We start from the raw sequence: 13658 nt of genomic DNA, 5'->3' as shown, positions 1-13658 counted from the left end.
TCTCACTGTTGTGGCCTCTCCCGCCGTGGAGCACAGGCTCCGGACGCGCAGGCTCCGCGGCCATGGCTCACGGGCCCAGCCGCTCCGCAGCATGTGGGATCCTCCCGGACCGGGGCACGAACCTGTGTCCCCTGCATCGGCAGGCGGACTCTCAACCACTGCGCCACCAGGGAAGCCCTGTTGCAACATTTTTTTTAAACTTGGAAACATCCCAAATGTTGATTAATAAAGAAATAACTAACCAATATTTCTATTGTGTATAGTACTCAAAATGTTTAATAAATGTTAATGTGTGGGAAAAAATTAGAAATTACCATATGATCCAGCAATTCCCTTTCTGAGTATATACTCAGAATAACTAAAAGCAGGGTCTTGAGAAATTTGTGCACCCATGTTCATAGCAACATTATTAGCCAAATGGTAGAAGCAACCCAAGTATCCATAGACAGATAAATGGATAAACAAAATGTAATATAATGGAATATTATTCAGGCTTAAAAAAGTAGGAAATCCTGCAATTTATGATGAACCTTAAGGACATTATGCTAAGTGAAAAAAGGCAGTCCCAGAAGGATTACATATTGTATGATTCCACTTATATGAGGTACCTACTGTAGTCGAATTCTCAGAGATGGGAAGTAGAATGTTGGTTGCCAGGGGATAGGGGAGGATGGATAGGGAGTTATTTAATGGGTACAGAATTTCATTTTTGGAAGAGAAAAAAGTTCTAGAGATGGATGGTAGTGATAATTGAACAACGAACAACAGTGTGAATTACTTCATGCCTTGTACACTTAAAAATAGTTATTTAAGAGGGCAAATTTTATGTTATATGTATTTTACTATAATTAAAAAACAAATGATCTACTCATGTCACACCAGCTCCTTTTTATGATATCTAATTCTGGCACTGCTTTGTTGTTCCCAGGAGATAAGCATTAAAAAAAATCATAATTGTTGGGCTTCCCTGGTGGCGCAGTGGTTGAGAGTCCGCCTGCCGATGCAGGGGTCACGCCCCAGTCCAGGAAGATCCCACATGACGCGGAGCGGCTGGGCCCGTGAGCCATGGCCGCTGAGCCTGCGCGTCCGGAGCACAGGCTCCGCAATGGGAGAGGCCACAACAGTGAGAGGCCCTCGTACCGCAAAAAACAAACAAACATAATTGTAGAACTAAAACTCAGGTTGTGTATTATTACCTTTTTGATAAAAATATAAATGGATGAAATTCAGTTCCAGTCTTTTCCTTTTTTTTCTTTATAAATTTATTTATTTATTTATTTTTGGCTGCGTTGGGTTTTAGTTGCTGCACACAGGCTTTCTCTAGTTGTAGCGAGCGGGGGCTGCTCTTTGTTGCAGTGCATGGGCTTCTCGTTGCAGTGGCTTCTCTTGTTGCATAGTATGGGCTCTAAGCATGTGGGCTTCAGTAATTGTGGCGCATGGGCTCAGTAGTTGTGGCTCGCGGGCTCTAGAGCACAGGCTCAGTAGTTGTAGCTGACGGGCTTAGTTGCTCCGTGGCATGTGGGATCTTCCTGGACCAGGGCTTGAACCCATGTCCCCTGCATTGGCAGGCAGGTTCTTAACCACTGTGCCACCAGGGAAGTCCCTCCAGTCTTTTCTTTTGCATATTTATGAACTGATAGCTTTTTGTCTTCTTGTGTCATAACCCACTTTGCTGACTGGGGAACAGCCAGGAAGGTAACTATAAAACGAAACCATATAACACACCAATATTCAACCATGTTGATTTATAAATGGTTATCTCATATGAGTCAACCTAATAAAATTGCAAGATAATAAATAAAAGTGAGCAAAAGAAAGATGCCATTGAAATAAATCTTGAAATTCCAAGACATCTTTTTTAAGGTGACTAGTTGTGGAAGGAAACAAAGTACCTTAGATCTAAATTTAGAAAATATTTTAATTATAGTAGAATTCTCACATTTCTGTATATATCAACTCTAAGCTAAGAATTGTATAAAGAGAAAGAATAACCTTTAGGAAATTGTCTTTTGGGTCAGCAGTTTATAGTATTGTACAATAATATAGTTTCAAACATCTCAAAGAAGTCCCACCCCCCCCATGCTACTTTTTTTAGACAAATGAATGTTTAAGCCACTCAGGACAGTTTTTATGTTTTCTCCCTTCAACTCAAGCAACATGTATAATATTTGTTACTATTTTTAATTACTCTGAATGTGTAGTTATTTTTCATGTTTAGCCCTAAACCTCTCCTGTTTTAGAACGTAATTTCTTCCTCTTCAGTTTTTCACAGACATAAAGAATTACTTACCATCTACTGAAAAAGTTCTGCACCTTTGAAAACTTGTTATTTTCTCTTAAGTACTTTAAGCCTAACAATGAAAGTTTTGTTGCAGGTGGGGAAGAGAGAGAGCAAGCAGTGTGGGCCAGAGGAGTATCAGAAAATATCCTGGGAAGAGTTGGGTCTTGAACGAATGGGATTAGATAGGAGAACAGAAGAAGAGCATTCCAAATATAGGAGGATGGGGAGAGTGGGAGGATATCCCCAGAAGTCTGAAAGTAGGTGCTAATATGTTCCAGGGACAATAAGAAGACAATTGTCTATATCTTAAGAGCAGAGGAGTTTTGATTTGATAGATCTTTGTCTAGAAGAATGGCATGAATGCCAGAAAAGAGTCTGGCAGTGTTATGCAGTATGAGAGGAGGCAGGAAAATGACTCAGGAAGCTGTTGCAGGCAAATGGCTAGAGGTGGGCAATCACCTCCAACTGACAGCAGCATGAGGACAGGGACTGTGTCTTTTATCTCAGTATCCACAGCAATTAGCCTGTAGTTGCCACTCAGTAAATGCTTGTTTAATGAATGAATGAATGAAAGAGAATAGAATATTGGTTGATATCTTTACTAGAAATGATATAGTTGAAAAAGAGAACTTCTATGAACACATATGAAGAGTTCACCTTTGAACATGTGAAGCAACAGGGCAGTAGTCAAGTGGAAACAGCTTGAAGACAGCTGAAAGAAAACATGGAATCAGGGCATGTCTTTGTGTAAGATATAATTTCACAATGGTACTGTGTTACTAATGCATTCATTTTGTGGCCAACTCTTTCTTCCAGATCTCTCTTTGGTAACTCGTCAGGTTCTCTTTCTCTTGCATTTGCTCTGTTTATTTTTTTAGTTTTGAGATATGACTTCATTTAATTTCAGCCTATTTAGTGAAATAATTTTTGTATGGATTTAAATATCATAATGACAGTAAATACTACATTGCCCATCTTTAGGCTGTGGAAGGAAAAGAGATGTACTTCTACCTGAGTATATGTTCTAGTTAAAGAATTTGTTAACCTAGAGAATAACAGTATTCTACTTAAAATTTTTTTTAAAAAGTGGTAAAAAGGAAAAGTCTGCTGTAAATATGAACTGATAATTTATCCTCATATTTATATTGTTTAATTTTGAAGCAATCTCATAGAAAAATTCCTGATACAGTACAAGGAACTTTTTTTTCTGAGCCATTTGATAGTAAGATGCCCCCCTCACCTCACTTTTCTATTTTAAGAAGCAGAATGATGATATTAATATTTCATGGAGAGGCCTTTTATTGAACTTACAGCAGAATATATGTGTGTATGTGATTGATTGATTTACAAAAGTAGAGCTTTCCATGTATTTAAAAACCATCTCTAACTGATGATAGTGAAGCTCTTCATCTTTTGCCTTTGGCCCTCCTGAAGTCTGAATCTCCACCTCCCACCATATGGGTTACTATTCTGATCCAGAGAACTTTCAGCTATTTATAAATATTTTGATGTGGCCACCAGGGGATGTAGTGAGCTATCCTCTCATCCTCTTGAGTTCTGCCACTGTATGGAGTAGCCCCTTTAAATTGGTGAGTGCACACTTTGAAAGGTTCTTTTCCTAGCCACTCAACAAGAGTAAGAATTTTCACTTCCCTGAAGTACTCTGTGTTTCTGAAGAATGTATTCACAGATTCTATTTTATATTTATCTGACATGTTCTGCTTCTGGTAGCTACAATAGGCATTCCTCTTAAATCTGACTTGAAAAGCAAACTAATTATTGCAGACATAATGAAATTAGGTATATCTTTTAAAGCTAGGTAAATAATTTTACTTGTTTTTTTTCTTTTAATAATTTTACTTTTTTCCCCCCAGATTTTATTCTTCAGGGTATTAAAAAAAAAAAGAAAAGAAAGCAGTTTCCCCTCAATTCTTGACTTTGCCAAAGTAAGTTTTTGAAAAGTTGTTTTTTTATAGTATAAAACTCCAGAGACTAATAAAGTGTCAAATACCTATTACTGCTGGGAGAGGATTCTGGGAAGATAGTGGAGTAGGAAGCACCAGGAATCTGGCTCTCCATCTCCACAACAAATTGAACTGGCAGAATCTGTCTGACTTAACTATTTTTGAACTCTGGAGTCTGTTGAAGGCCTGCAACTGGAGGGTAAATTGTGGTCAATTTCAGCTCTTAGCTCTTAGTAGCTATCCATCCCTCCCCCTCAGCCACATGGTAGGCAGCTGTGCACATGTTCCTGGTGTAGCTTGCACAGGGCTCCTACAAGATGGGGTGGGCAAAAAAGACCCTGTCCTCCAGATATCAGGGATCTGTGATCTGATAGCTGAGTGCCACTTCTGATCATAGAGGTGCAGACAAAGGGGCAGGCAGCCAGTGTTGCTGCATCTCTCCCCTTTGTTGCAAGCCCCTCTCCCTCATGCTGAAGTGACATCCAGGGATTTAAAGGGCTAGCACCCTTTTTTTCTCCCCCTTCACTTTTTGCCTTTCCACCTTTTGGGAGTCAGACATTAAAGAGAGGACTTCAAAAACAGCTCATATAGGGGGAAAATTAGAATATGTCCACATATGCCTAGGGAAAGGCTCAGAAAAGACCTGAGAAGACCTTAAGCTTATATCTCAGACTGATCCTTGGCACAGAGATGGCCTACAGCAATCAGAAAAACAAAAACAATAACAAAAAAATAGTAAACCCTGGGGAAGGTGGAGAATCTGATTTCCAAAGTTACCACATTATTAGATTCACACTAATACCACATTATTAGTGTTCAACAAAAAAAATCACAAGGCATACAAAAAACAGTAAAGTATGACCCATTCAAAAGAAAAAAATAGCAGAAACTGTCCCTGAAAAAGACCTAATGGCAGATACACTATACAAAGACTTTAAAACAACTATCTGAAAGATGTTCAAAGAACTAAAGGAAAACGTGGAGGAAGTTATGAAAATGATGTGTGAACAAAATGGAAATGTCAATAAGGAGATAGAAAATCTAAAAAGAAACCAAAAAAGAGCTTCTGGAGCTGAAAAGTACAGTAACTAAAATAAAAATTCGCTGGATAGATTCAGAGGCAGATTTGAGCAGGCAAGAGAAAAGATCATCAAACTTGAAGATAGGACAATGGAAATTATCAAGTCTGAGGAATAGAAAGAAAAAGGACTGAATAAAAGTAAGCAGAACTTAAGGGACTTATGGGACATCATCAAGAGGACCAACATATATATCATGGGAGACCTGGAAGGATGAGAGAGAAAGAGCCAGAGCAAATATTTAAAGAAATAATGGCTAAAAACTTCCCAAATTTGGGTGTTCCCTGGTGGCCTAGTGGTTAGGATTCCAGGCTCTCACTGCGGTGGCCCAGGTTCAATCCCTGGTTCGGGAACTGAGATCCCGCAAGACACGTGGCACAGCCAAAAATCAACAACAACAACAAAAACCTTCCCAAATTTGTTGAAAGACACTATAAATATCCAAGAAGCTCAACAAACTCCAAGTAAGATGAACTCAAAGAGACCTACACTGAGACACATTATAATAAAACTTTCAGAAGACAAAGACAAAGAAAGAATCTTGAAAGCATCAAGAAAGAAGTGCATCATCACATACAAGGGATCCCCAAGAAGAATATCAGCAGATTTCTCATCAGAAATCTGAAGGCCAAAAGTTTTCTTATCAGAAACTTTGGAGGCCAAAAGACAATGGGCCAATGTATTCAAAGTTCTAAAAGAAAAAAACAGTCAACCAAGAATCCTATATTTGGCAAAACTGCCCTTCAAAAGAGAAAGAGAAGTTAAGATATTCCAGATAAATAAAAGCTGAGGGAGTTTATGACCACTAGACCTGCCCTGCAGGAAATGTCCAAGGGCTTCCTGCAAGGTAAAATGAAAGGACATCAGATAGTAACTCAAAGCCATATGGAGATACAAAGATCTCAGTAAAGGTAAATACATGGGCAATTATAAAAGCTAGCATTATTGTAACCTTGGTTTGTAACTGCACTTTTTGTTTTCTGCATGATTTAAGAGACTAATACATTTAAACTAAAAATCCCCCAATGATTAGTGTAAAAGCTAGTGTTACTGTAACTGTGGTTTATAACTCCAAATCTTGTTTTATACATAATTTAAGAGAGTAATGCATTTAAAAGAATTATTAGTTTATGTTTTGGGACACAATGAATAATGGTGTTGTGACATCAGAAACTGAAAGGAGTGGAGACGGAGCTGTAAAGGAACAGAGTTTTTGTATGTTATTGAAGCTAAGCTGGTATGAGTTGAATTCAGAGTGTTAAAACTTTAGGTTGTTAAGTGTAATCCCATGTTAACCACAAAGAAATTAGCTATAGAACATACACAAAAGGAAATGAGGAAGGAATTTAAACATTTCACTACAAAAACTCAATAAAACACAAAAGAAGAGAGTAATGTGGGAAATAAGGGACAAAAAAAGCTTTAAGGCATGTGTAAAATAAATAGCACAATGAGAGAAGCAAGTCCTTTCTTATCAGTAATTACTTTAAGTGTAAATGAGTCCATGAAACTCTTCAAACAAAAGACAGAGATTGACATAAGGGATAAAAAATACATGACCCAACTACAAGAGACTTATCTGAGATCCAGAGACACAATCAGGTTGAAAGTAAAAGGATGGAAAAAGATATTCTTTGCAAATAGTAACCAGAAGAGAGCAGGGGTGACTGTACTAATTATCAGATAAAGTAGACATCAAATCAAAAAGGTTACAAGAGACAAAGAGGGATGTTCTGTATTAACAAAAGATTTGATGCAGCAAGAAAATATAACCGTTATAAACATTTATGCACTTAATGACAAACCATCAAAATGTATGAAGCAAAAACAGAATTGAAGGGAGAAATAGTTCTATAATAATAGTTGGAGACTTCATTACCACACTGAAAATAATGTATAGAACAATCAGACAGAAGATAAGTAAGGAAATAGAAGACTTAACACAATAAACCAACTAGATCTAACAGACATATACAGAACACTACCCAACAACAGTAGAATACACATTCTTCTCAAGTGCACATGGGACATTTTCCAAGATGGACCATATGTTAAGGCTGCAAATTAAGTCTCAATCGATTTTAAAAGATAGATCTCATACAGAGTGTCTTCTAAGATCACAATGGAATGCAGTTAGAAATCAGTAACAAAAGGAAAACGGGAAAATTCACAAAATTATGGAAATTAAACAACACACTTTTAAACAACCAGTGCATCAAAGAAGAAATTACAAGGGAAATTAGAAAATACTTAGAGTCAAATGAAAACAACACAGCATACCAAAATTTACAGGGCACACACAGCAAGAGCAGTGCTAAGGGGGAAATTTATAGCTAAAAATCCTTACATTGAAAAATAAGAAGGATCTCAAATCAACAAACCAACCTTACACCTGAAGGAACTAGAAAAAGTAGAACAAACCAAACCCAAAGCTAACAGAACGAAGGAAATAATAAAGATTAGAGCAGAGATAAATGAAGTAGAGACTAGAAAATCAATAGAGATAGTCAATGAAACAGAAAGTTCATTCTTCAAAAAGATCCACAAAACTGACAAATTCTGGTGCTAGATGGACTAAGAAAAAATGAGAGAAGACTAAAATTACTAAAATCAGGACTTCCGTGGCAGTCCAGCAGTTAAGACTCCGTGCTTCCAATGCAGGGGACGCGGGTTCTATCCCTGGTCAGGGAACTAAGATCCCACATGCCACACGGTCAAAAAATTAAATTAAATTAAAAATTACTTGGGCTTCCCTGGTGGTGCAGTGGTTAAGAATCCACCTGCCAATTCAGGGGACGTGGGTTCGAACCCTTTTCTGGGGAGATCCCACATGCCGCAGAGCAACTAATCCCATGTGCCACAACAACTGAGCCTGCGCTCTAGAGCCCGTGAGCCACAACTGCTGAAGCCCATGCACCTAGAGTCCATGCTCTGCAACAAGAGAAGCCACCACAATGAGAAGCCTGCTCACCGTAACAAAGAGTAGCCCCCACTCACTGCAACTAGAGAAAGCCTGTGTGCAACAAAGACCCAGCGCAGCCAAAAAAAAAAAATTAATTAAATTAAAATATTAAAAAAAGTTACTAAAATCAGCAATAAAAGTGAGGCCATTACTACTGATTCTACAGAAATAAAAAGGATTATAGAAGTGTACTATGAACAATTGTACACCAACAAATTGGATAATCTAGATGAAATGGACAAATTCCTAGGTTGTCCTTAAATAAAATTGATACTTTAAAAAAAACTGTATTAAGGAATAATTGACAAATATACAATAACATTTTATAGGTAAAGCTTGAGTCTTCAAACAGGAAGGTTAAAAATGTAAAATTATGCCTCTAGCAAAATAAAAAGTTCTCAGTAATTAACAATTATTTATGTATTAACTACTAAAACCAAGGAGACATCTCCCTATAAGAACTAGATAGTGCTGTAAGTTATTAGATCTGACAATTAAATAACTGACAATAGCAATGAATTTTTTATTTTAACCACAATCCAATATGTTTCTGTACCTTTTTGAGTTAAAAGAAAACGTCTACTGTCAGTAATCACAAAGTGCTATGCGAATATTCTTTTTTAAGTTTATCCTTTTAAAAAGACATTGTCAGTGAGCTGCAAGAGAGAGAAAGCCACAGGTACTACCATCATCTCCAGTGCTCTGTATGTGGGTACAATACCTCCATGGCACCCACATGACAATCCAGATGTACTTTTTCAGCCGTGTGTGTTGCAACTTCTTGTATCATTCTGTCCATCCCATCAAGGCCCAAAAAACCCAGGCCAAAGACCCCAACCCAGGCCTCAGAGATTTTGAAGCCAATGTCATAAGGCTGCTGGACAAAACAATTATTGGTTTTCCAATGGAAGTAAACCAAATTAGTGCACCCTTTTATTATCAACTAGGCCTTTCTATGGTGAGTTAATAGAACACAACTACAGTGCCCATCACAGTAGAGGCTGTTACCTCCAAAGCCTTCTTTGCTTGGCTCTTTATGACCACAGCCCTGTGTGGAAACAGTTTGAGATTGATGTGTGAATCCTTTGAACTAAAGACTATGCAATGGGGATGCCTCCTAGAGGTGGCGAAGTATTTTTCTCATGTCTTATAGGGAAGGTCTTGAGACCTGTTCAGCTCACAGATCCTAGATAAATCAAAAGTATTAGAGGACTACTCCATAGATGTATAACCTTTGATGACTAACTAAATTGTGGCACTTGAGGGAGCACCTTCGACGTTTTCTTTCTTTATTTATGCAAACCATGTGAAAGGGGCCAACTCTGGGAAGGCTCTGGGCTTTGGGCTATCACTTTTTGCCAAGGCCACTAAAAGAACCTTCCTGAGTGCTGAACTGGCCTTCAACCCTCAGGGCTGGGGGCAGCAGTGCTCCAGTGGATCTCAGCAGAAACTATGCCAACCAAGCTGCTGCTGGAAGGAGTCTAAACAGGCAGATGTGTAGATTCTACTAACTTTAGCCTGATCCTAGAGGCTGCTCGTGCTCCAAAGTCCTGCTAGCCCTGCTGTCTTCCCCTTACCATAGTTTTTGAGGCATTTGAAGAGCTTTTTCCAGATTATGTTTAAAATTTTAAAATAAAGCCATGTTGTGAAGAACTCAAGGGCAGAGATAAAGTATTGATGACTTGTTTTGGCATTGGCTTTACTAATTCAGCAAGACCATCAAGTGATATTATCTCAGGATAAGGCCCTAGCTACAGAAAAAACAATGCAGCCAAGGAAACCCAGGGAATGAGTTTGAATGCATACATTCAGGACAGGAGAGCTACTATATTAGGGATTTTCTTTTCTTTTCATCATCAACAACAACAACAAATCAGAACATACAAATAAAAGATAACTATATATCCAAAAAAAGAAAATAGTTTCACTCAGTCATGAAAAAGTGTACTTGCTGTTAATCCTACTTTAAAACTGTGTTGAATTTTGCAAGTCTGTTGTATATTAATTTGGTGAATAAAATTAACATTGAAAAGTTCATAGTAATTTTTTCTAAGGAAGGACTTCATCATTTTTCACACTCTTGTTTGTCTCCCCTCATATGCCGTCGGCTCCCATGCATGCCTTGGTTTTACATTCCCAAGATCCAGGCCAAGCGCTGGCAACCAGTAGGCATGCATTACCTAATTGTTAAATTACTGAGCAAATGAATGATAAATATATGAGTTGAAGGTAGGGAAGCTTGATAAAAAAATCCATCTTGTGGCTTTAAAAGTAATTCATGGCTGGATGATTAACTTTCTGTAGTGCTGGTACCTTCTCCAAAAATGATTTTCCCAAATGAATAAAAGGTGTAATTAATTTCATTTTTTTAAAAAGTAGCCTACAAAAAAGAATCAAAGATTTGCCCATCCTTTTCCCTACTTCTCTACACTCCCAGTGCAGTTCCCAAAATTAGAATCTACCTTCCTCCAGAAAATTTTCAGGAAACTTTAAAAAAGTAATAAAGTTAATATACTTCCTTTCTTGTTCACTACAAGTTATTTGTTTTGGATGAAAGGATAAGAGGCTATTAGGAAAGGTTTATTCTGAACACTTAATATCAGAACTTCTGAGTTCAGTATAAGGTCAAGTTTTTATTTTCTTCTCTCCTGATATTTTGTGCTTATGGGTTTAAACAGTATGAACTGTAGGAACTCCTGAGATTCATGGTTTTTCTTACCCTGAAGTATACCTACATATACATACCTATGCGTATCTACACACACAGGGTATACACACACAAGTACATATTTCAGAGTAAGAAAAATTGTATATATGTATTTATGTATCACCTGTATGTGTTTGTGTTAAACATATTTTATAGGAAATAAACACTACAGAAAGATTTCCTATTATAACTCAAATGAACTCTCAAATTGCCGCCATCATCAAATTCTATATCACTTCAACATTCATATTTAATTATCTCAGAAGATGAGTAAAGCATTTATTAGAACTGATGTGTTGAATATTAGTATTATTTGTAGACTATTAGTCTTTAGAAAAGATAGTTCAAAATGCTTGCTATATTTTCATCAGGTGATTAGAGAACAAGATTTCTGAAAAACAAAAGATTTCCCAAGTAAAAGTGAAAACTTACCCCAGCACAGCATCTGTTTTTCAAACTGTAATTTAACAGGAAATATATATAAATGTATATAAATTATAAGCATCAAATATTTTTTATTATACCTGTGTAATGGCAGAGAATTGGACTACATTATTTTTTCTATCTTCATTATAATAATATTTCTATGGATAAAAATTCACTTCTGCTTGAGCCTTCCTGTCTATCTGTAAAATGAGGATAGCATCTGCCCATCTATCCTATAGGATTGTTGAAAATGCAAATAAAATTGTTTATAGGAAAGCTTAAATGAATATCAAGCACCAAGTATTAAGGCAAGATATAAAGTGATGTACTTTCACTAGTAATTTCTGTTCCATTTTAATTTCACAAACTCACGGCCTGATTTCTCTAACTCTGTACTATGACTGACACCGTTTACATCATATAATATTAAGATTATTTACTGAGGAAAAACAAGAAGAGAAGTTGTCACACTTCATATACCGATAAAGTTCTTATTTAGTACAAACCTAGTATTGAATTAGAAATGGGAGCTTCCCTTCTCTGTGTCAGTAAGTCAAATCTGATTCCACCTGGGTGATTACCTAAAGTCACAGCCATTGGATGCTATTTGTAAAACCCTGTTTAAAGGTACTGATCATCTTCATTCATCAATGAATATTTATTAAGCACAGACTCATCTGCTTGCTTCTCTGACTCACTGCTATTCCACCATCCTGAGGCAAAAAGATTGTATTAATAAACATAACTGGCAGACTATTCTGGTACTAATTATTCACTGAGAATTTCCCCAAGCCAAGGACCCATTTGGAGGAAGAAGAAAGGACCTGTTATGGATTACCTAAACCAACCCTACCGACACACCAAACAAAAGATCAGGAAATTTAGAAACTATTTAAAACACATAATTGGTTATGAGCCACCTTTGCTTATAATAATCCTTACTCTTCAGTGGAAAAATTCTCACCTCGTGCTCTAACGGAACTCTCTGCTTCTCTTTCACAGCACTTCCAACACTGTTGTTACACATTACTTGTCTGTTCTTGCCACTTAAACTGAGTGAGAGCAAAGACAATATCTTGTTCATGATTGTATCCTTAAATTCTGGCACACAGATGGTACTCACTAGTTTTCTGTAGAACCATACTTTCCACCCATGTTCAGGCTTTAGGAAAAGATACTTAGCCTCTTTGAGCCCATTTCATCAACTCTATAACAGAAACAAGGATTTGAGATATAAAGGTTAAGTGCCTATCACAATGATAGGCACTCAACAAGTGGTAACTATTATTATTATTATTACTAATAGTCCTTTTTATTATTATAAACTGAGCTCTTCTAAAAGTAGGATCATAATTTTATGTCCATAATAAACAAGTAACTCTTTACAGTATTTCAGAAACCTTCAGAATCACTATAGCCTAGTTCTTCATCCCCCCTAAAAAAAAAAAAAAGGCAGCTGATACATTAAGGTTTTCAACTAAATTTAAATATAACTGGCAGGCCAGTGTTTTTTTTGTTTGTTTGTTTTACAAAACTATTCCTCTTAACAGCTGGAACATGTAATCAATGAAATCACTTTTAGTATTCAACTGAGTTAAATGGTGATTGTCTTAGGTAGATTGGTATGTGAATTCTACAGAATACCAAATGACTTAATTTTAAGAAAACCAAACTCTAAGCTTTCTGTTAAAAGGATGATCTATAACATATATATGTTACATACACACTCTCTCTCTCACACACACACATACGTTGCTGCTGCGTCTTTAGCCACATAAAATATTTATAATTGTTACTCTGGGACAGGAAAATACAGGCCATGTAGAATATAGGAAAGGCATATTTGGGAAGATTACAAATAATTAGATTAAAAATATGGTGCCAATAAGAAGTTCATGTGTCTTACAATTTTTAAGTTGGAGATTTTACCTGCGATTGAAAAGAGGAAATGGTTCTTATTTTTAAAAAAATAACCTGCTGGCCAGAAGTTACATAGGAAATTCCAAGTCCCTTAACTGTGTGCAATAAAGTAACTATGCAGGAGCTCAATTTTTAGAATACCAGATTCCACCACGTAAAGCTCATTAACTGAATTACCTCCTAATCTCTCCTCACTCTAGGCTTTTATTTTTTACATACTGTAATTTATTTGGGGGTATATTAAACTCTTAATGCCATGTAGCAGAAAATAAGCCTATGCAGATCTCTTCAGATGTCAAGCAGATGTCGAGAATGAGAA

Source organism: Lipotes vexillifer, unplaced genomic scaffold (assembly GCF_000442215.2).
Source record: "Lipotes vexillifer unplaced genomic scaffold, Lipotes_vexillifer_v1.1 scaffold216, whole genome shotgun sequence".
In the NCBI taxonomy this organism is placed as follows: domain Eukaryota; kingdom Metazoa; phylum Chordata; class Mammalia; order Artiodactyla; family Lipotidae; genus Lipotes; species Lipotes vexillifer.
Note: the sequence above shows the minus strand (reverse complement) of the source record.